The sequence below is a fragment of the Apis dorsata genome, unplaced genomic scaffold, assembly GCF_000469605.1.
Source record: "Apis dorsata unplaced genomic scaffold, Apis dorsata 1.3 scaffold_309, whole genome shotgun sequence".
In the NCBI taxonomy this organism is placed as follows: domain Eukaryota; kingdom Metazoa; phylum Arthropoda; class Insecta; order Hymenoptera; family Apidae; genus Apis; species Apis dorsata.
This window is the reverse complement of record NW_006263581.1, coordinates 411876-435393: the sequence shown is the minus strand read 5'-3', so window position 1 is coordinate 435393 and position 23518 is coordinate 411876. Positions and strand designations below refer to the sequence as shown.

Genomic DNA, 23518 nt, shown 5'->3' with positions numbered 1-23518 from the left:
TTTTCTTTCTCTCTCTCTCTCTCTTTCTGTTTTTTCTTTTCTTTTCGCCTTTTTTTTTTCGTGTCGTTGGGTGTTTTGCGTGTCGCGATTTCTGAATCCGCCTGAAAATGGACCACGCTCGAGCCTCGAGGGAAGCTTTGTCCAACGGGGATTCCGGGGAGAGATGTTGGCAATGGCATTTGTCAGTGTGCCGCGTTCTTGTGTCGCGTTTTTTGGATTGGAGGGGGAGGAGGGGGTTGTCGAGATATCGCGCGTGTCTATTGGTTGTATTTTAGGGGAGGAATTTTAAATTTCAATACGGTGGAAGTAATTTCGTTTCATTTAAAAGTTTCCCGTTACTTTTCATCCATCGAGTATTATAATTAGAAAAATAAGGAATATATTCCTTATGGTATTGGATTGAAACGTTGGAAGGGAAATTGAATATTTTTATTAATTTCTTCTTTCGATCAAAAGTTAATAACGTTCGTGTTATTTTTAATTAAATTTTGTCTCTTTCGTTTCGTGGGTTAAATTATTATTAATTCTCTCGATAATAAAGTTTTTTATATAATCCTTCTATTATCTTTTCTCTTTCTTCATTATAGAATTTGTCCCAAAGGACATCATACTGCAGCGAAAATGACTTTTCCTTGCAAATGTAAAACTTTTGATTATATGAAAGTCATATTCGCCTTCCCTCGAATAAAATTCCATTGTATTCTTTGTCTCCGAATCTTTGAGCCTCCATTCAGACGGACCGTGTAGCGTTTCAGAGGTAATAGTTAGTAGTCCACCTTGCATATTTCATCAATGCCTTTAGTATCCTTTTGTGCTCCCGAATACATTTTCCCTTCCCTTCTTTCTTTCAAGCTTATCAAAAACGAAGAAGACGTTTGAACCGCGTCCAAAATCATACGTTTATTTCACGATTGCAAACTATTTTCATCCGTAAATCGAAATTTGGAAATCGAGAAGATTTATTTATTTCCTCCGATCGTGCAAATAAAAAGAATACTTTTTTCTTTCTCTTCTTTTCTTCTTCAATTCAATCTTCTTAATTCAATTTTTTGCAAAATTTAAAAGCTCCTCTTTACTATTTTTTTAGAATCAGAATCGAACCATAGAAATAAAATATTCAAGTGATCTGATTATTCCACAAATATATTTTCCACGACGAAGGAAAAATTTAATTATCGAATCCGGATCGATGAACTGCGATCTAGAATTTGACGAATTCGAAATTCGGCGATCAGAAAGTAATTCAATACAGATTGATCCGAGTATAATCGAGCTTTTGATTATTATATGTATAACAGATCTCTTTCGAGCAATTAATAAACAAAGCTTGCAAGAAAAGATTCTGTCATTTTTCTCTTATTAAATAATTCGTAAAAGTTCGATTCTATTCGCAACTTTTCATCAAAGTCTTGCCGCTTCATTTGCCTCAAAGTGTTTAAAAATGTAATAACACGGAAGCACGGACAGGAAGTGGAAGAAGTTTCGGTTCACTTAGCTTCTTTGTAACATTAATTCAAGAGACTCAACAAAGAGACTGAATCGTATTATATCAACTCGACAATTTCATAATAACTATGATACTATGATAATATACTCTATGATATTTTGCGAAATATTGTTTCTATTTCCTTGTTTATGAAAATTTATTATTTATATCTTGTATCTTATATGTATAAAATTTATGAAAGATATATCCATTTCTTTTTTATATCTTTGTTAATTTTTGATATAATTATTATTTATATATATAATTATTATAATTTAATATAATTTTGATAAAATTTTTAATTTCAATCTTCCACTAAAAGTTTACGCAAAAGTAAAAGCATCTTCTATCAAGCGTACGTGTTACAATAGTATCATTCCAATTCTTTATTCTTTTCTTCTTCGATAATAATTAGTTAAATTTAAACATTTTTCCATCGGAAAATTTAGCGAGAAGGAAAATTTCGAATTATACCAAGCACTTGCATTTCATTCAACATCTTAGAGCATTTACCTCAAAATATTCTCAACTCTCGATCCCCTCAAACTCTAGAACCACAAACTCTAGAAATCTTTTTCGAGCGCATAGTAACCTCGTTCTCAGAGCGACATTATCAAAGGACCCACAACCACCGTGAAATCGGTAAAATTCAACGAAAGTTTTCACTTTTATCCGTCACGATTCGGTGATCCGGAATCTGCAACCTCTTTAACACGGTTCAGTTTTTCTCCTCTTTGGCCCGTGTCCTTTGAAACTATCGAGCAGGAAAGTCCATTTTCCTTCGTTTCGCCGTGTTTTTCACAGCCGGTTTTTGCCGATTCTCAATGCGACCCGATCAGGAAGAAAGCTCATCCTTCCGTGGAAACCGTGGACGAATGGAAATCAGCGACTCGCGAACGACGATTGAATGGTTACGCGCCGTATCGATTCTGATTTAATTCAGATATCTCGCAGATTCTCTTGCCCAGATTGCTCGATCGATGTTTTTTCTCGAGAGTTCGAATATTATTTAATTGAAGAAAGGAGAATAAAACAAAGATTTCTTGATAATTCTGGTGGATGATCGAGAAAGATGAGATTGGAGAGTTTTAATTATTCGAATATTTAGCGGAAAATAAATGGATTTTTTTTTATAATTTTAGTGAGATGAAATAAGATTTGAGAGATATTTTTAGTGGGAAAATTAGGGAGGTTAATTTTTCTATAAGAGATTTGAGAAATTTTTGGAATATCGTGGAGAGGAGAGAAAGATTCGAATAGTTGTTCGTTGCTTTGCAAAATCGTGCAAATTCCGGTGAAACGGAAGATTCTTGAGATATTATTAAGAGTCGAGAGGAGAAATATTTGAATAGTGTTTCGTTTCTGACAGTTAGTCTCGAATCTTGAGATTGATTTCGGGTAATATTCGATCCTTCTTTTAAAATACGTATATTCTACGGTAAAAAAAAGGAAAGGATATATTTTCGTTTTCGATGAAAATGACGTCAATTTAGATCCTATTAATAGATAAATATTCACGATGAACCGTTAAGAAGTGATGTCATTATCAAAATTGCATTTCCTCGTAGCAACAAGCACGCAACAGTCTTAGAAACTGTCTCAAAGTTGAATTGTTTGTTGTAGTAGCTGTTCAACTGTATTTATCTTAGAGAAGCTTAAGTGGAATTAAATGCACTGTACTTGAATTGTGAAGCTTCAAAACTTTGCCGAACATCCTCTCTGCACAACTTTGTTCAGAAAATCAAATACGCGATTAATTAATTTTTTCAACAATATTTCAATCATATTTCTCTTATAAAATTTAAGTGAAGTAATCAAAAAAAAAAATTCTTATCCCAATTCCAATAACTTCTTTCTCTAATTTTCACCAAAAGGAAAGAAAGAAAAAATAATAATATTCTAAAAATCATTCTATCTCCTCTACTTTTTTATGGGGAGGAACGGATTTATCATCTTCACTTCCATTAATATTACGTCATATTCGTGTTTATTAGTTTGGCAAGATGCCTAACGATCGATGATGATGCATCCCATAAATCTTGCTTCCAGAATCTTTTTGATGCAAAGTGGCCGTTCGGATCATTGGAGTTTAATCTGATTCGCGTTGATGAGTTATGTGCCTCCGTTTAATCCAGCAATGGCGTTTTAATCGTGAAACGAGATAAGAAGCGAGCAATTGCCCTTGATATTTACGTTTCATCCGCCATTATAGAACGATTGTTAAAAATCTCTTGATAGGACGTGGTATTCGAGGAAGTAAAAAAAAAAAAATAATAATAATAATAATCTTTGGATGAATTGAAAAGAAAGATTCAAGTTAAAGAGGGTAGCAAATGATACGAATCGCTGATCTCGATCTCGATCTCGTGTGTATAAGTGAAAAATTTCTCGTTTCGAATTTTCTTTGGTTCCTCTTTGAAAGTATCAGATTCTTCTCTTTGAGAAAAATGTCGATATTTTGGTATACTTTTAGCCGAGATCCCCAGTGTTAATATTTACGTTCCTTATATTTCCCGATTCTAAAAGTGTTTCGCGAAAGCTTTCTCGAGTGCTTGAAAAATTTGTACAGGGATCCTGAAAATTTTATATTTATTTATTTATTTTTTGTTTTTTTCGGTGGAGTTAAACTTTGGCATAAATGTAGGAAAGAGCATCGTGGAAAACACGTTTAAATATTCTCTCGCAATTTGGATAATTAAACTGGAATACTATTTTGAATGAAAATGAAACTAGAAAAGAAATTGAAAATATAATTACGATCGATTTTATCAAATAAATAAATAAATATTTATAATTTATAAAATTTTAATAAAAATAAATAGTATTTGATACTTTTATTTTCCAATTCTGTTCCAAATTATTTATTTTCCAAAGTCTATTCCAATTCAACTTCTTCCACCCTGTAAATCTTCGAGAAAAATCACGAGCACGAATACTTTCGAGAAACATCCACAAACGATATCTGATATCGTCTTGGCTATTCAAAACATCGATCCGTCAATGTTGTCAATGACGATTGATCGGTTCGCTCTTTTTAACTGGAATGATGGTGAATCGATGGAGGAAAAAAAACCTCGAAGCCAAGATCGAATAAATCAGGGAGAATCGTAAAGGTCGGACAGGAGCCGCGTTCTCTCACCATGTAAATCAACCCTCGACCCTCCTTTCCTTCTTTCTCTCTCGAGCAGTCCTTCACCCAAGAATAAACCAGACGCCTTCGCGTTGCATACTGAATAGAATCGGGAAGAAGAAGTCTCGATTCGATTTTTATGAGAATTCCGTATCTCTCCTCTTACTCGTAATGAATGGAATCTGAATTCTGAAATCGTTGACTCGTACCACTGGCGTCGTCCCTTAAACGAAGTTTACCCCTTCGGTTCGCGAAGAAAATTGTTTTATTCACTTGGAACAAATTTTAATCAGATCTCTGTATACTGTTTTGCAATGGTGAATTTTGAAATATTGATGAATCTTCATCGATATCGAATTGAAATTTTTCGAATATGTTAAAAGATGTGTATAAGGGATGCGATCGTGTTTGTAAGTTATTTATATTGGATGAGGATGCTTGTAAATGATGAATTACATTTAATTTCGTATTTTTATTCTTTTTGCATTTTGTTACGTAAATTTTACGATACACAGTTTCATAAATAATAATATATTTGAAACTTTTTGGTTGTGCACACTGAATCAGATTTGTAAGTGATTTATATTCAACAAAGATACTTATAAAGTGATGAATGACATTACTTTTTTTTTACTGATATACTTTTATTTTATTTTACCTTGTTTTGTTTGTATTGTACAAAGTTTTTGTAAAGTTTGTACAAAATGTGGACTGGTGTATAAAATCTTTATTCAAGATATAATTTTCTTTTCTTCGTTCATGAAAATAAACAGCACAATAAAAAATAACCATCCTCCAAACCGGATTCTGAAACGTATTTTTAACAATGATTTATTTAATATCTACAATTCAGATATTCAGTTCAAAACCTATTCGATCAAAGATTTAAAATTAAATATTAATAAAGTGACTTCTCTTCTCTATTTCAAAGAAAGAATCAATTTCAATTTCCTTTTTAATATTTAATTTCTCTAAAATTTATCATTCTATCTATTATACCAATTACATTTTTCTAAAATTTATCATTCCATACAAATAATAACTAAATTCTCTCTTCAACATTTTTTTACAAAGTATTCAAATCGAATCTAACCACCTTTGATAAAAACTGTATCCTTATCTTATCCTTATCTAAATTTACAGAGGAAACAATATCATTAATTATTTCGTCGGTATTCAAATCCTTTCCCCTTCAAACGAAGGAACGAAAACAATTCTTCTGATCTTGTATAATTTTTATCATGGATTTCCCTCTCGCAAAGGAGCTTCTATTTCATTCGACACTGGCAGTTTATAAGGGTTTTCAGCTTTACTTGGTAATGCAATTTCCTTGGACTATCCATTAGCGGAGTCAAAATTTCAACCCTTTTGAGCCAACTACCGCGTCTCCCCGTCAAGATGCAATCTCGATGCGGTTTTAATCTCGTTTATGCATTAGTCTCTCTGTGCCACGTTGGCACAGGGGCTGTGCTCTTTCAGCTTCTTTGTCTTTTATCTGTCAAAAAATAAAAGGGGGAGGATTTCTAGTGCTGCAGTCGCGATAAAAGTAAAAGTGTAGCGTTCTCCTTCGTTATTTCTTCTCTCTTCTCGATTCTTTCCTTTTTTTCTCCTTCTTTCTTTCTTGGATTTTTATTTCGATACATATATTTCCTTTTTTATGGATACTTAATTAACTCGAAATGCTATTCTCGGAAAGCATAGCGGGCAGATAAAGCCGATGAAAGGAACTCTTTATTCTGGAAATAGATGGAAAATGTATGGGAATTATTTTTTTATAGGTTGCACTGCTTCTTCACTGCATTATTGATTTTTATAGCGTAATTTTATCTTGGAAACAGAGACGGGAATTTCCTACGGATTTCTCTCGATTGAAATTTCTTATTTTTAGAATATTACTGTAGAAGATAATCTTATAACAAAGTTTCGATTCAAAATTAAATCAATCGATAAATAACGAATTGATGAACGCATCCCAAATTTATCCATTTCTACAATTATTATCGCAAGAAAATTAATCAATCGACATCGATAAAATCAAAAATAACGCAGAATGGAACACGAGTAAAAGAATACCATAAGCAATTAAACCACCCTGAATCTCTACGATTATATCATCCAATATCCCGTCTCGATTGCATCGGATATCGCATCGCAGAGAGACTGTCTAGCCAGTCTGGCCCTGGAACTATAGCACGCGGCTTACGTAACCGGTGCGGATCGAGTCTCTCGTATCTCGAGTTGATAAAACGCATCGAGGACCGAGCTTCGATATTACGTTTCAGGGCCTCGATCGAAGGCTCGCCAAGGCCCTTCGAAACGGCCACGAAATTGCCGTGATCACGCGCGCACCGCTACCCGCGTAAATTGCGCTCCACGATCGATTTCCAACCGGTGCATCCGTTTCGCGGTCGGATTCGGAATGTGGAGAATGTGGTCAAAAATCGTTGGTCAAAAATCGTCGAATCGGGAAGAGAATGTATCAGTCTCCTGTTCACAGAGAGAGAGAGAGAGAGAGAGAGAGAGAGAGAGAGAATGTTAATTCAAAGAAGAGAAAAGTTGCGGAATAGTTTGATAGAAATTTGACAGGAGTGTTAAACGATCCTCGAAGTTCGTTTCTTAGGGAGAAAGAGAGTTTGCCAAGTTCTGCCAAGTCGATTTTTTCGAGGGTATGAAATTTTTATGGCACGTCAGGATCGAGTATTTTCCTTTCCTTTTGGTTTTATCGCGACGGAATTTTATTTTTAGTAGTAGGGATAGTTTGATTGGTAAATTTACAAATAAATTTTTCATTTAGAAAGGATAATAGTCAGGATAATTTTCTACCCCCATTTGGGATCAATGAATAAAATAAAAGATCAGTCATCTTGTGGAAGTATAATTGATAAATTGTTATCAAGAATAATAATAATTTATATGAAACATGAGTGTATAAACTATAATGGAAAAACCAATCCTTAAAATATTAAAATAATTTTGTTTAAATGTAACTTCTTAATGGTATGACATAGTACAAAATTTTAAATTATAAAATAATTTCTATTGTAAATAATACTTTACGTGCAAACAATTAAAATTACATTTTTCTAAAATAAGCGAATTTTCGTGACTGACTGTACGATTTCAAACTTCTAAACGAGAGTGTACAAGCTTCGCTATAAATCATTTTAATCATCTCAAATCAACCATTGCAAATTAATTGCCAATTACGAAGGAATCAAAAGGACGCAGTTAACAATTAACTTCTGCTCAAACGAATAAATTCACAAAACAATGCGATAATTCTTCTCTCGATGCAGGCAAATTTTGCATTCGTGTCTTTCGCATCGCGAGTGAACTCGATAATTTCCTGGAAATTAATTCCACGCTGTCGCCTTTATCGATAACAGGAAGAAAAGAGAAACGTGGAAGATAAAGGGGTGGGAAAGGAACGAAGAATAAGGATGAGGAAAAACGCATGAAACGCGATTTGTTTATTTGCTCGTCGAGACGATTTATTCGCATGGAATGTCTGATCGCGAAATTTCGCCTCGAAGAAGAGGAGGGGAAAAAAAAGGAAGAGACATTGCGTGAGAAAGAGTTTCAATTGATTAATTATCTCCTCGTTATTCGAAGATACAGATTAAAGACTTTCTTGTTCGTGTTTTCTTTGGAAAAAAGAAAATCCGAAATGATTAATTCGAGAAATTTTGCTCGACGTTGGATTCCTTCGAGATTCAGATTGATGAATTTGTTTGGAAAAGGATGATTTATTCTCTATCCTTTCTTTTCTTTTTTAAGAAGTTACGATTTTGTTGATTTTGTTTTGATAAACTTGAAACGAAGTTCGAGTTATTCGTCAATTGATAACATCGATAAATTGACAAGTAAAAAATTGTATATTATTAAATTTTTGTAATTTTTATTCACGATGACTAATTTACAAACTTGATTAATCTCAAAACTTATTTAATTATCGAACTTTACACTTTTAAAATGTCCCGTGATAATTCTTTTTTTGCCACCTGTCATTCTGCAAAATATAATATAAACATCGATCAAATCGTTCCATCAGTGACGAAGAATGATAATAATCACTGTCCATCCATTTATTAAAAAAAAATCTTCGTTTCTCCACGAATCAAATCCACAAAATGTTTAATTGTGAAAAAATTGCATTGAACGCGGTCACAAATCACGATTCAAAGGGAGAAATTTATTTCGTGGAAATTCCATTCGAATTATGAGGAGGACTCATTACCAGCGTCATCGATTCGAAGGAGAATGATCTTCTGATGAATTTGCGCTGGGTATAACAATCGGCCATAGCGATAAAAGTAATTTAACCGATAATCGATAATCAATGACCGAACGGGGAACGTTTCTCGATGGTGATGGTGAAAGAATGGCGAAGCGCGGAAGTGATGAATGACTACGTGTTCCGGGAGATAAATCGGCGAAACTTACCTCAGACAGAGAGAAAGAGAGAGAAATTCCTCCATCGCTTAAATTTCGTGCGTGTTTCCGGGATAAACATCCACCGATTTCATCCACGTCGAAGCAATTTGCAACGAGCGTAATGGCACGCGCAATGAAATCTATTTTTTCTCGCGGAGGATAATGGAATCGTTGCTGGAAATCGACTGTAAAATTCGCACGAACTCGTTTCTTCCTTCGTTCGTTCGTTGATCGAACGATCGACGCGTGGAGAAGATACAAAAGAAATGTTTGTTGTTCAGCTTGAAATCTCTTTTGTTGAAAAGAGGTTGGATATTTTTTTTCTTTTTCTTTATTTGTAATCTCAATTGCGATTACAGATTTATTTCTGTAGTTTGTGATTTAGTAGTCCTTTCATATACAAATAATTTCTTAATTTATTATGATTATTAGATTGTAAATTTTTATGTAGAAGTTTTATGGAAAAAGAAATAAGATGGAGATTCGAGATTTATTCTTCAAATATCATGATATGTGCTATATTTTGGATATTTTATTAATTTTATATTTTTTTTTTAAGTAATATGCATTCTTTAAGTTTTCGTTCCATTCCAATTTTGCATAGATGCATAAGTATCCGCAATCTAATTATATGATATTTTTTATGATATTAATTAAATTTTAAATTCGTTTCAAATGTTCTCAAAGTGTTCGAAAAGTAGAAATAAATTTGAAAAATACATTATCTATCCTTTTTTTTTCTTTCTTTTTTTTTACCATTATAAAGCTTTTATAAAAATTTCGTACGATTAATAGTGAAAATTTTATTCTTCAATTTTGCATCCCTCTTTTCGAGAAGCTCCTATTCATTTTCGTTACAACGCGATATCATCGACAGAAGCTGCAAGCTTCGCAAATGCACGTGGTAAATGAATTTCACTCTAGCGGCGCGAAAATAACTCTATTAACTTTCTCAAACGAAAAAGCGTTTTACGATGTTGATTAACACTTGTGAGAATCGGGTCACCGGGGCAAAAATACGGAATATCCGCCATTCCCGAGCCGCATTTTTCTATACCTGTGTTGGAATCCAATAATTCTTAATTGGATCAAAGCAATAACGTGTTATGAGATATATCATCAGGCTAAACGAGTTCTTCCTTTATTGTCGACGAATCGACTTTATATTACTTTTATTTCTTTTAATAGACAAATGGAAAATTTTTTTTTCTCGAGATGCAATCGTAATTATTAAATTTATATTTAAAGATATTGTTATTTCAATCGAATTTTCACCTCGTTAAACGAATAAATTGATAAAATTGACTTTATATAAATATTAACTTTATATAAATATTATCGAAAAATAGAAATTTTCATTCTCGTATCATTTAATAATATTTTATCGAACGATATTTTATCACATTCATAATAAATAGATATATTTGTATTAAACCCAAATTCAAAATATATTCCAACAAGTGCAATAAAATTCCATTCACTTACAAAATTATAAAATAAACACCGACATTATACCAAAAATTCTTCAAGAAGCTAAAAAAAGAAAAAAGAAAACTGATACATTTATTATCGGCTCTTGCGAAATTTTCCAGATTCACTGAATTTTTAAAACTCCTTGTGCAACAACGACGATACTTTCTTACCAACCTGGAAATGAAAATAATTTTCCATCCGACCTTCCGTATATCTTTCCACCAGTTGGTCTTAGGAACAGGATTCATAGCTGGAGACTTTAGACGTAGTAATAATTCTGCAGGCACGAGGGGGAGTCCCAGTAGTAGAGGCGTAACTCAGGGCTGCCAGAATCAGTGGAACGAGTCACCGTTATATCGGACAGAGACGATTCGAACGCGTTTTCAATGCATTTTCGACGAAAACACCGTGGACAGTTTGATGACACTCGATTTCTGACATGTCTGTCGTACAATGGGACACGCTTTGGAAGTGTTTTTTCGGCGATTGAACGATGGGATGTAGTTTGCCGTGTGATTTTGACGTAAATTATGATGTCGATTTATAAAATAGGAGAATGGAATTATGCGCAATTAGAATGATATATTTTTTTCTTAATAATGAAAATTTTTTCTTAATAAAATAAGATTCGTCCATACATTTCAAATATTTATTTTTGGACTGCATAATTAAATTGTTGTCGAGAAGAAATTTGTACGATATTCATATTTGCAAATGAACTATTGAAGAAGAACAAAGAATTGTATCATTGCACGATTGATATAAAAATTCGGTCAATTAGATTCTTCTATTGTTTATTTTCCTCCTTTCTTTATATTTTTTTATCCCACATTTTAATCGTATTCGAATTGATTGTCGAGTGCAGGGTACGAGTTTTTTTGAACTCTATAAAACAAAGAGGATCCTTCCAGTCCGTTGATTGAACAGATCCATTGAATTGATACGATATGCGGAAATTTCGAGGTATTGCCTTTATCGTGTTTCGTTCCACCGTGTTTTGCCATCGTTTCGTCGGCTTTAATCCGTGTATGATTAATAAAATTCCGTTATCCGGATTAATCGTGATGTTCCCTTTAAAGATAATATATAACTGACTTTGGAATAATATTTTATTCACATCAAGATTAACGCCAGGATCAAACTAGACTAAAAGTTTTGCGAAAACTTTTTAATCCTCTCTCTGCTCCGATATCGTCACTTTTCATCCCTTTATCCAAACGTTATGTGTAAAGCATGATCTAAACAAAATATAAACATACAGTGAAATATAAATATACAAATCATTCGAAATCCACTAAGCTATTATTTAAAACTAGATCTCAATATTTCTCGATTTTCCATAAATCCAAAAAGCCATTATTTAAAACTAGATTTCAATATTTCTCGATTTTCCATAAATTCAAAAAGCCATTATTTAAAATTAGATTTCAATATTTCTCGATTTTCCATAAATTCAAAAATTCTAACAAAAATAGGCACAAATCGTTTATTATCGTTAATTAATTAAGAGAAGAGGAAACACGAGTTCGAGTTCCGTCACGTATTTATAGAACTCTCGTTGAAATCCTGGCCATCGCGTTATCCTCCATTGATCCATCCACCATCGTCATTAATACACCAGGACTAATAATCCAAAGCGGAAACGGTTGGCCGTAATCGAGATAATTAGCGTTGTTCGATCGTTGCATGGATCGTGGGAAAGAGCTCGCTTAATCCTCTGTCCGTGTTCGCCCGCTCGAATATCTTGCTCGATCGTGACACGCGTAACCGGTCGAATATATATTTGCTCCTTGCTTTTCCATACACGGCTTGCCGAGAGAATTGGCACGTACACACACTCGTCACGGTTGTTTTACGGTTCGATGTTTCGTTTTCTCCTGTTTATTCTCCTTCTCGTTATGGATTAAACGATCATTATGATTGTTGTTTGTTGTTGTTGTTGTTGTTCATGTGTTGTTCTGGAAATGCGAAGCGATAATTTATGGTCTCGATTTTGCGAAACTTCGATGTTAAGCTTTTTGTAAGTAGTTTTGGATCGATAATAAAATTGATTGCGTAATCGATCGTAATCGTGATATAGCGTGTAGAAAACGATAGTTGGATTTGAAGATATTTTCACTCGATGAGAGTGAAAATTGCATGCCAAGTGAAATGATACTTAGTTTGATATAAATGTTAAACTTGCATCGTGTCTTGTGTCAATATTAAATTTTATTGAAATTGCAATTTTTGGTTTCGTTTATCGCGAGTGTTCAAAGAATCGAAAAACAATTAAAAATATATATTTCTCTTGCTATTGTAAATACGTATTTATCGTATATGTGTTTACAATCGATGATTTCGTATTGTGTCGTAGGAACAAAATCTACAATACGATACGACCCGATCCGATTCAATGGTTTTTAATTAAATTTCGAGTTTTACATTGCTTCGCGCCCGCCAAAAAAGATTAATTAACTGATTAATTAAGCGGTACGCTTTTCAATTACGTAATCACGTTTCAATAAAACACCAGGGGGAAATTTTCCGCATTGGCGAATCGCGCTTCTTGCGAAAATATCGAGCATGCGAAACTTGTCGAAACGAAAATTCACAAGGCGATACTCTTCAAACGGTGCGGTCGATTTGGGTTAAAATATAGTCGATATTTTTTAGGAGACGGTGAAATTAATTAGAGCGTTAAACGCGAAAATATCCATCGACTTTTACTTGTAATCTTTCATAATGAAATTTTTGTATCCACGCTCGTTATCGACACGGCTCGAATATTGATTACGTTCGTTTCGCGATTAATCAAATCTGTCGAACAAAAATTCAAACTTTTTCCTTTTTTTTTCTTCTATTTTAATCTTGTCTTATCGAGAATATTTTAATAGTGATATTATATTATTTGTAAAATACAATAATATAAACTGCATAATATTAGAATTTATATTCGTTTCGTTTGAAAATTCATTTTTATTATCGTGATTAATTTGATATCGTAATTAATGTTCTCGATAATATAATAGTAAATGTATTCGATGGATTCGATTTTATATGAAATTACCAACTAAATTGATAGATGTTTGTACTATAAATTTAGAACAACTTTATCTCGATGAATTTGTGTTGATAACAGTACATGAATTTCATTATAATTCATTATATTTTTTATATTTTCATTTTGGCTTAAAATAATAAAATTATAACATATAATTATTATATTAATTATCAGAAACAGTCTTTACTTACCTTATAAAATCAAACTTATATAAAACTTGTAGAATTGATATGTCCTTGTACTTCATATACATCATATTTCAATCATTTTTCACGTTATGAATTAATCTCATTACGTCAAAAAGCATCAGCAAGCGTTAAAGACCTATATAAATATACGAGAATGAATGTGAATGGAATCAACGTGTCAATCCATTCTGATTCGACAGGTTCATTTACTATTTTGCAACTTGATTTCCATACTAACTTAACGGTGCAACTGTGGATCGTTCTCTGGTGAACGCGAGCCGACTATTAAATATTGTAACAGTTTCATCGCGATCGATCCACGCCTGCGAAATAATTGATCGTGTGTGTTGCACTTTCACGTGCTAATCCAATAACACGTCCACGACCTGCTTGCATCACGTCAAATTCCTTCTGATTGCTTCCTGTTCTGTTTACCGATGATAAATATCTGCCTGCATTTTTCGACCTCCTTCTCTTTAATTGGATTGGACTCGTAATGCTTTCAACATGCACTGTGATTCGCTCGCTTTAATTTGCTCGGATTGGAAATAAAATTCAACGGAATTTGAAATTCGTTGGAATCGTTGGAATTTTTGATGTGAATGAAAATTCTCTAATTTCTTTCGTTTTAGAAAGGAGGTTTCGATTAAAATTAAATATCTCGATACTTTGAAAGTTTCGAAAATTTTTCAAATTTTTGTTTTGTAATAATATGTATGATATTTTGAAGAAATTTCGAGGATTTTAGATAGGATTAAGATCTCGAATTAATAATAAGGAAATGTATTGGAAGTTTAATTCTATCATATTCTAAAGGAAAATCTTTTCCTTCTCAACTTCGAACTGAATTGAAATTTTAGCATAAATCGATTTTTCACGATTCATCTCGAACGAAATTTAATTAAATTGCGTCGATCTACTTATGTAGATGTTGAGATTAAGAGAAATAAGATTTTTACATCAATTTTTTTTCTTCTTCTTATAAAGTATTTCTATTAATTAGTTTAATTAATTCGAAATTTCTGGTGAAAAGAAAATGTGAAACAGAGATTGAACGAATTAAATACAGAACGAAAATAAGGGTGGATTCATTAAGGTATATAACAGCGCTTATTAAAGCTTATTTTTATGAATAATATAATATGATAGCATCAGAAATTCTCTACTCGATTTTTATTTTATGCATCATTATGCTAAACGTATTAAATCAAGCTTTCGAGAAGTTTTTATGGTTCGGAATCACGATTAATGAGCCATTTAATCCAACTTATGTTTCAGTTTGTTAACATTTAATCGGAGTTTACGAAACTTTAAAGGAATATTTCGTCTCGTATAAAAAGACGACTATTTTTATATTTAATTTACGTTACGATAAATTTGAATAGTACGTGTTGGAATTGTAGATCTTTTTGTGATTCTTATCTTTTGTTAGAATTTAATTAAAACTTCTTTGAAATCTCTTAATTTTTATATATGTGAGATTTTTCATTCATTAATTTTACACGTGAAATATTTCTCCTACTGTTTCGAATTACAAGGAAATTGTTTTTTCTTGAAAACACAGTGAAAATATTTTTCCCGTGAAAATCGAATGAATACAATTCTTCTTATTCTTCTTCTTTCTACTTCTTTTTTTAACTTTTTTTCCAAGAATAATTATTTAACAAACACAATCATATTTCAATCTTATTTCCCATATTCTTTTCAATATCAATCTTTCCAATCATTGAATATCTCTCCAAATTATCTATTTTTAAAAAATTCCAACTTCTTAGCCATTACTCCATGAATCAAATTTATCAAAAATCATTCGTATATTTCCATTATCAAATTTTTACTCCATCTAAATGATAAAAAAAATTCAATCAAAATATCTAAACGAATTTCCAAAAAATAAAAATGTACGTTCAAAACATCTTTTTACCATTAAAAACTCCAATTCTATTCTCTATATAATCCAACAATTCAACTACATATAATAAATTATCCAATCATAGTCTATAAAAATTATCCAAAAAAAAAAATACGTTCAAGTATCAACCATCCTTATTCCTTTCACCGATCAACCATTTATCATTCGCCTATTCTTTAAACAATTGAAAAAAAAAAAAATCTCTATCCAGGTGCTTTCAACACCGAGCCAGTTAACGTTCACCGTACGACGACACACAGGGCATATTCTCGCCGCGGGGAACCTTGACACGCCGCGATAAACGCTTGCCCCCTCTCCTCGGCCGAAATATTACGAGCGAGCACGAGGCACGGAAACGAGTCGTCCGATTCATCGTGTCGGCTCGATCGGTGACGAGTTTCGACGAACGTTGCCGATCGCCGCGGATCTTCCCCCCTTCCCCCCCATTAGGACCACCGTTCGCCAAATAGGCGGCCAGTTTCGCGCGTGACACGCACCGGTGTCGACGTACGGTGTCGCGGTTGTCGCGCGATGCAGCTACGCCACTTCCGTTCCCGTCCAACCTGCACGGCCGCGTCGCGGAAATCGTCGTGACGCCTCTACGTGTGTGCCTCTTGTGCTCTCTCCATCTCGTGATTGTCCACTGTACGGCCGATGATGGGATTTATTATGGGCTGCGCGTGCTTCAAAGCTGCCATCCTGTCGCATCTGTTTCAAGGTTGGTGATTGAATGATTATTAAACGCGTTTTGTGGAGGAGTTTTCAATGGCGTGGGTTACGTTAAGTTAGGTTAGGTTCGATTCGTAAGCTTTCGGTGTGCAAGTTTTTTACTTTTTTTGATCGAGTGATTGAGATTGGTATACGAGATATTTTTTTTTTTTTGTAGATTTTTTTTAGAAGGAATTTTCGATGGAATGTTTTGATAGCAGCGTAAAAAATTTAGAACAATGTTCGTACGTTTGAGATCTGTTCTGTTGATTTGTGAAATGAAATATTAATATACTTCGTTTCGATTATAATATAAGTTTTTTTTAGAGGTAGATTCTTTAATAGTTTTCAATATTATTAACGCTTAAACGCTCAGTTATTTATTTTATCGGATAATAATTTACAAATTTAAGATGTTGAAAATTTACAATATACTCATTTGATAAAAATACAGATTTAGAAAGCGTATAATATTGCAGATATAAAAGTGTAATGCCGAGTATTTAGCTATAATTGAAAAACATAAAATAATTCTTTATAGAGTAAATTATGAGCTATTATATCTAATGCGTAATATGCGTAATTTTAAGCGATCATCGAACCGTTTCGTATGTTTTGTTTATACGAATAAGTGGTTTGTTGTGACGAAGCGAGACTCTGACTCATTCTTGGAACCTGTTGATTTGGAAACATCACACGGTCGATAGTGATTTTCCAGGAAATTTTTATTGACAGGTCAAAACAAGTGTATATACGCAGTTCGAAATATGTATCGAGGAAAATTTTTTAAATCGAGATTCGATTGAGAATTGATAATTTTAGGATATAGAAAAATTTTATATATAATATTCTAAATATAAAATATAATTTTTTAAAGTTTCAAATTTTGAAACTTATTTTTTAAATATAAAATATTCATATTGATCAAAATGTATATATTATTTGGTATAAAATAATTATTAAAAGTAATATAATTTATTAATCGTTAGTTTTATCATGAGAACTATATAATAACGGATGAAATTAATATGATAATCATATAAGTAAGTAGTAGAACCGGAAACGTTTTGGAATTCAAATGCTAGTTGAAAGTATACCTACATACTTTTATAAGTAAGCTTTCAACTGTAATAAATTCCTCGATTAAAAAAGTAACTAACTAAAATTTTTATAACGTACTTATAAATTTTTTAATACGATTAATAAAACAATTTCCAATTCATCATCTTTTCCATCAATTTCCATAATAGTATCATTAATAATCAGAGAATCAATTTCCATATTATCGATATTCATAATAATGAATACATATTTGGAAAATCTATATCTGGCTAATTTATATTCTATTACAATTCTGTTTATATAAGAAATTTGATCTCGCTAAATTTTCCATGATATTTGTTTTCAAATAAAATTCATGTTTTTTTATAAACTCAAAGTTAAAAAAATTACATAAAGTTTATTGCAATAATTAAATCGATTATAAATTATTCTGAATTTTACCTCGTCAATTTTTTACTATTCAAATATTTATTTTGAAAAAAAAATTATATGAATGTTTACGAATCACATTCACTTCCTAAGTGATTAAATAAACTAGAAATCATTTTGCATTTTTTATAAAAAATCGATAAATATACTCAGTTTGAGCGATAAAGAAAACTTATATGTTTCAATTTTTATCTTTGAGATCATAAAAAATAAAAAGACGAATAAAAACATTCGCAGATATCAATTCTTCGATTGACATACAAAAATTATAGATAAACTTGTCACAATTTTGAGGAAACTTTCCAGAGTTTAATGAGAGTTAAAAGAAGAAGAAGAAGAAGAAGAAAAATAATATCATAAGTTATTAACAAGAAAAAATAGAATTTTAAAAGATTGGACAAGTTAACATTTATGTCTTTTTTATGTCTTCATATCTACGTGTATAATAACGAGTAGTTTTGCGAAACATTTGTATTTCCTTTTAAATCGTATCACACGAGTTTATCGAGTAATAATACTGCAAGAGGAAAAATACACGTAGAAGTACAATTTTTTAAACGCTAGAATTATCAACCTGTAACACTTAAGTATCTATTTTATATACAAATGGTCGTAATTAAACTGATATCATGAAAAAATTTAACATATATAATTACATCATTATCTTAATAAAATATAACATCAATTTTATTAAAAATATTTTCGTATTTTCGATGATCAATGAAACAAAATACATAAAATTCACTTTGATGAATTCGATTATTCCAATGTTAAGATTTATCATTGCTCGAATTAAGCGATAGACTAATTTTGATTTCGTATTATCGACACCGACAGCATCGATTTATAGATATGTCGAAGTTAATCGAACGCTTGGCTCGTATGCAAATTATCAAAGCTCGAAATAACGTCGTATTTTGAAGCGCCGTCACTGGCAGAAAGTCCGTGATTTCGTTCCATTCAGAAGCTTTTTTCGTTGAAATTTCAAAATTTAAGAAATTTTGGAGAACTTGATATATTCGTTTCTTTATAATTTTCTTATTTTCACTATTGACAAATTTTTGACAAATTCAAAATTAACTGAATTTAATTGAAATTATATATCTAAAACTTAAAAAAATATTTCCATCTAGATTTTTTTTAGATCTTTCGATGAAAAAATTTCGAACTTAACTTGTAAACTACAATGTCGTGTTTTCCGATTAGAATTTCGCGTGATATTCTTTCATTTCGAATTATATGGTCATACATCCGGCTCGATAATCGTATCCGCTAAAATAGATTAAATGAAAAATTTTAATTATTAAATTCCGGAAAAGAAAAGTCGAAACTATCCTAATTTCGAGACGTCGAAAATAGAATCTAACCGTTGAATAAAAATCTCGATAAAAAGTAGTTGTCATAAAATGCTTCTGTAAATATCTGAAATAAATCGAGCAGCTTGAAATTTTTCTTTGATACGCACGACTTCTCGTTTCCATATTTCTTCGTGCATAAGTTTTCTCCATAATCTGAGAGAAACGACACGCACAAAATTGAAAGAAGAAATATCTACTCTCTTTAATTGAAAAGATTTATTTATTTAATTTCTCAAGCTTCTCGATAACATTCATCATATCGTTTATTATACCACGATCGTATAATAGAAATAATAAATAACGACAGGGTGGAAATTAATTTCTTCGGCTTATTTGAAAAGTTGGGGAGGCGCGTTATTTTACGAGAGTGATCTAAATTTTAAAGTAACCGCCCAGGCTAAAACTGCAACCCTTGTGAAACTTTCTCGTGTATACTCCGTCTTTCTTTTCCTTTACTCTCCTTCTCGAAACTGTTTCCTCGCGAGCGGGTGGATCGATATCGAAACATATCAATTTGATGAGTACTCTCGAACGTTCTAAAATACAAACGTTCAAAGGAATTCTTGTTTCTGAAACCTGAAATTTTCTTCCCTTTGAAATTCTTTCTATTGATTAATTTTTTGAAATATATTGGAAATATATAAAATTTTCTTCTCTTCTTTTTTCTCATATTTGGAAATTCTTTTAGATTTCAGAAATTTTAAAAATATAGAATTTTGAATATTTGATGTTCCTCTCCCTTTCTATTCTTTTTTTCCAGTTAATCTTTTCTTTTGCTCAATTCTTTTGTTTGATTGATTTAATTAAATCACTTATTCAATACTTACAAGATTCGATTAAAGATATTACGAAAAACGATCTTGGATAAGATATCGATAAGATATCGATGAATAGTGTTAAACATTAATCTTTCAACGTAAATAATACACTTGGATTTTTCCTAAACAGTTTCATCTCCTTGCTATTTTCATCGTTCCCATATGCGTTATCAATTATATTTCATTCATTTCAATCTTATTCATTCCACACTTCGAAATTAATTAATAAATAAGAATTCAGTGAATCAAATTTTTCATCCAAATCCAACTATCATTAAATTTAAAAAAAAACCTTTAAATTTTTCTATTTCTTTCCAAAACCAAAGAGTTAAAGAATTAAAATTCAAAACATCCCTCCGCAATTCACGACATATCTCCTTATTCTTCCTTCTTACAAAATTTCCTCGCCTAACCAAACCACTTCTCCAAAATTTATGGCACGTACAAATTTCGATTCGACCACAGCACGACCACCACCACCATCCACTTCCAACCGACCGGCACATATTTCACTCCGCGTAACACAATCGTCCCATGCGACTCGCGTGACTCCTCTTTCAACAATTCATTCTTCCCTCCCTCCCCGTTCATGGTGGAGTGGTATCCTCGTCGGATACCACTTTGGAAAGTCGATGTTGCGTGCCGTTTCGCGCTGGAAACGCGCAACCCACGGTTGGAAAAACAACATCTTTACACGACTTTGTACTTCACGTGGCCGGTCACGGGAGTAGGTAATTAGAGTTGCGCGTTAATTTATGCAAAACCGAGTGGAGCACGACGAGGAGGAGGCGAATAATCGGGTTGGCAAGGTCTCGAGGTTTGTACCTTCGTTTTCCTTTGTTGGACGAAACTGCTCGATGGAATCTCCCTCGGGAAACTTTTATCTCTGCTCGAAATAAGTAGTTGGTTACTTATTCAGACGACCTAATCGGATGGCGAGATATATATATATATATATAGTACTTTGACGTAATTGCGTGAGTTTTTTCTTTTTTTTCGATCGAATGAAAACTTTGAGAAATATTACGACTTCGAGTTTTGGCTGAGAAACGTAGAATAATCGTATACTGTTATTTTCTGCGGTATTTTACACACGGTTTTGAAATTAAAAAATTATTGGATAATCAAAGTGCGTTTTCAAGTCGAGAAATTTTTCAATTAATTCTGATTATAGGGTAACGAGGCGTGTAAAGAATCTATTTTATTATCGATGATTTATTTATAGTTGTAGTAATTGTTATAGTAGTTGTAGCATTCTCACTCATTAGAAGTTTATTAATACGTTCTAGATGAGCAACGATATGCGTCATTTCCTATTTTATATCGCGAACTTTTCCAATAAAATATGAAATTTAGAAAAAAAGTTTTCCAATATGTATCTAGCTTTTAATTTGCAACCATGTTCAATATAAATATTGTCGTTCGTGTACAGAACCATTTTGCATTTCGTTGCATCGTTGTCGTTGTACTTATTTATTTTTATATTTATCGAAAATTTATCTTTTTCGATTTTTCAGCCTCGAATTATGTTCAGATAAATAATTACCAATATGAAATGATCAAGGTTATATTCATTTTGTTTGATCACGATTAAATTTATTCGAAACTCGTTTATTCTTACGAAGAAAACCATTTTTCCAAAGTGTTCAGTCTTTTTTTTTTTTCTTCCCCTATTATAAAAGGGACACGGTGCGTTTGTCTCGGCTACTTGTCTTAATATTTAACTTCCTCTACGGTCGTTTCACGGGTGTATTCACGCATAACTCACGGAGATCATTATTCAGACGACGCGGTTACGCCTAATTTGCTTACAAAGAAAACCATAGGCTAAACTAATCCGTGGCTGCTTACTATGCACGCCACGATAGCCGCGCTCCAACGCACGCACAATAACGCCTGGAAGTGGCTGCTTGGCCCACGTGAAAAAGTGTTTTTTCGCACGTTAGAACGATGAAATGTTTATCAATTTCACGAAAATCAAGTTTCTTTTTTTACGACTCTTTTATTTTATCTTTATTTTATTTATTTTATTATACATATCTTGTAGGATTTGTCGCATAAAGATTTCATTTCTTTTTTATTTCGAGACTTTCTTTTTTTATTTTGAAATAAAAATTTAATTCAATTTTGAAATTGACATGAAATCGAGAGATGACAAATACAAACTTTTTGTTGAATTTAGTATTGTAAAACTTGGAATTACGATTAGATTGAAAAATCATTGCAAAAATCAATTCACGAAAAGATAAATACGATTTTGATTGTAAAATTTTACAGTTATTTTATTAGGATCTATTATAAAAATATCTTTATATATATATCTTTACACAAGATTATGTATGTAAAATAAAATTACGACTAGATTGGAATCATTGCAAAATTCAATACGTTCTTTTCAAATCTCACATATTTCCGATATTAAATTCATCTTATATCCATTTCCATGATCCAAATGCAATTTAAAATCAGGAAGGAAAAATTCTTCAACGTGATATTTATTTATTCTTGCATCGATTCCCTCGTCTAGGGAAAAAAAAAAAAAAAGAAAAAAAAGAAATACTACAGGCATAAAGAGAAATACACAATCCGTTGTAGGATGTTGAACCACGAAAAAAGTTCCATTTGGAAATATTACCGGTACTAAAAAGAGCATTTCTCCCTTTTTCATCGTAGAACGAATAATACAACGCGATATTTTTATTTTCCAAACGTATATCGGGATATATTCTCCGTCCAACGAAAAATTTGGCCAAAGGTGAATTTTTCCCCCTGAATTACCACTCTTTCCGAGGAAATCGACGAAAAAAAAAAAAAAAGAAAAGAAAAAGAAAGAGGGAAAAAACGATTGATCGAATATTTCTGGACGAATAATGGCCGCAAACAATACGACACGAAAGGTGCTTTCGCATTGTATGTTGGACCTGTTCTAGGTTTTCGTGTATGCGCTTGCGGCGCATTCAGTCGTGCGACGACAGCATGACCAATGGATTTTATTCGCACGGAATGGATGAAAATAAAGGTATCGCGTGTCGATACGAAAAATGGAGGATTTTTTTTTGAACTTGATGGAAATAAATTTGGAATGTGACGATTTGAATGAGATTCATGGTATTATCGAGATATTATTATTAATAATGAACAATATATTGTGAATTAAACAGAGAAGAATAGTATTATTATTTTTATATATTTTACAATAAATTCAATATAAACAATATCGTCTTAAATCCGGATACAATAGCGTTTCAATAAATGCTTCTCGATTGGAATACGATCTAAAAATAATAACATTAACTTCTATATTTATTCTCAATAAGATAAATATCCTATATCATCTCATCATATAATCACAATTAAAATATAGATTTAAAAATATAGATCTAAAAATATTCAAACAAACTCATTACGTTTCGGTTAAAATAAAATAATCCTTCGCCAAATTTTCTTTTAAATAATATTCAAATATTAAAACACTTT

The 23518-nt window shown here is 32.0% G+C and overlaps 1 protein-coding gene and 1 long non-coding RNA gene across 10 annotated transcripts in view; both read left to right on the top strand.

Annotated features, from left to right (window-relative positions):
* The window catches only part of LOC102673862 (phosphatase and actin regulator 4B), a 332035-nt gene that overhangs the window by 165822 nt on the left and 142695 nt on the right, over positions 1-23518 (top strand). The window lies entirely within an intron of this gene.
* LOC116185869 overlaps positions 1-23518 on the top strand; it is a 95034-nt gene that overhangs the window by 9189 nt on the left and 62327 nt on the right. For all 3 annotated transcript variants that reach the window (XR_004150770.1, XR_004150771.1, XR_004150769.1), the window contains exon 2: positions 15878-16384. This is a non-coding gene — a long non-coding RNA (uncharacterized LOC116185869). The remainder of the gene's footprint in view (positions 1-15877; positions 16385-23518) is intronic.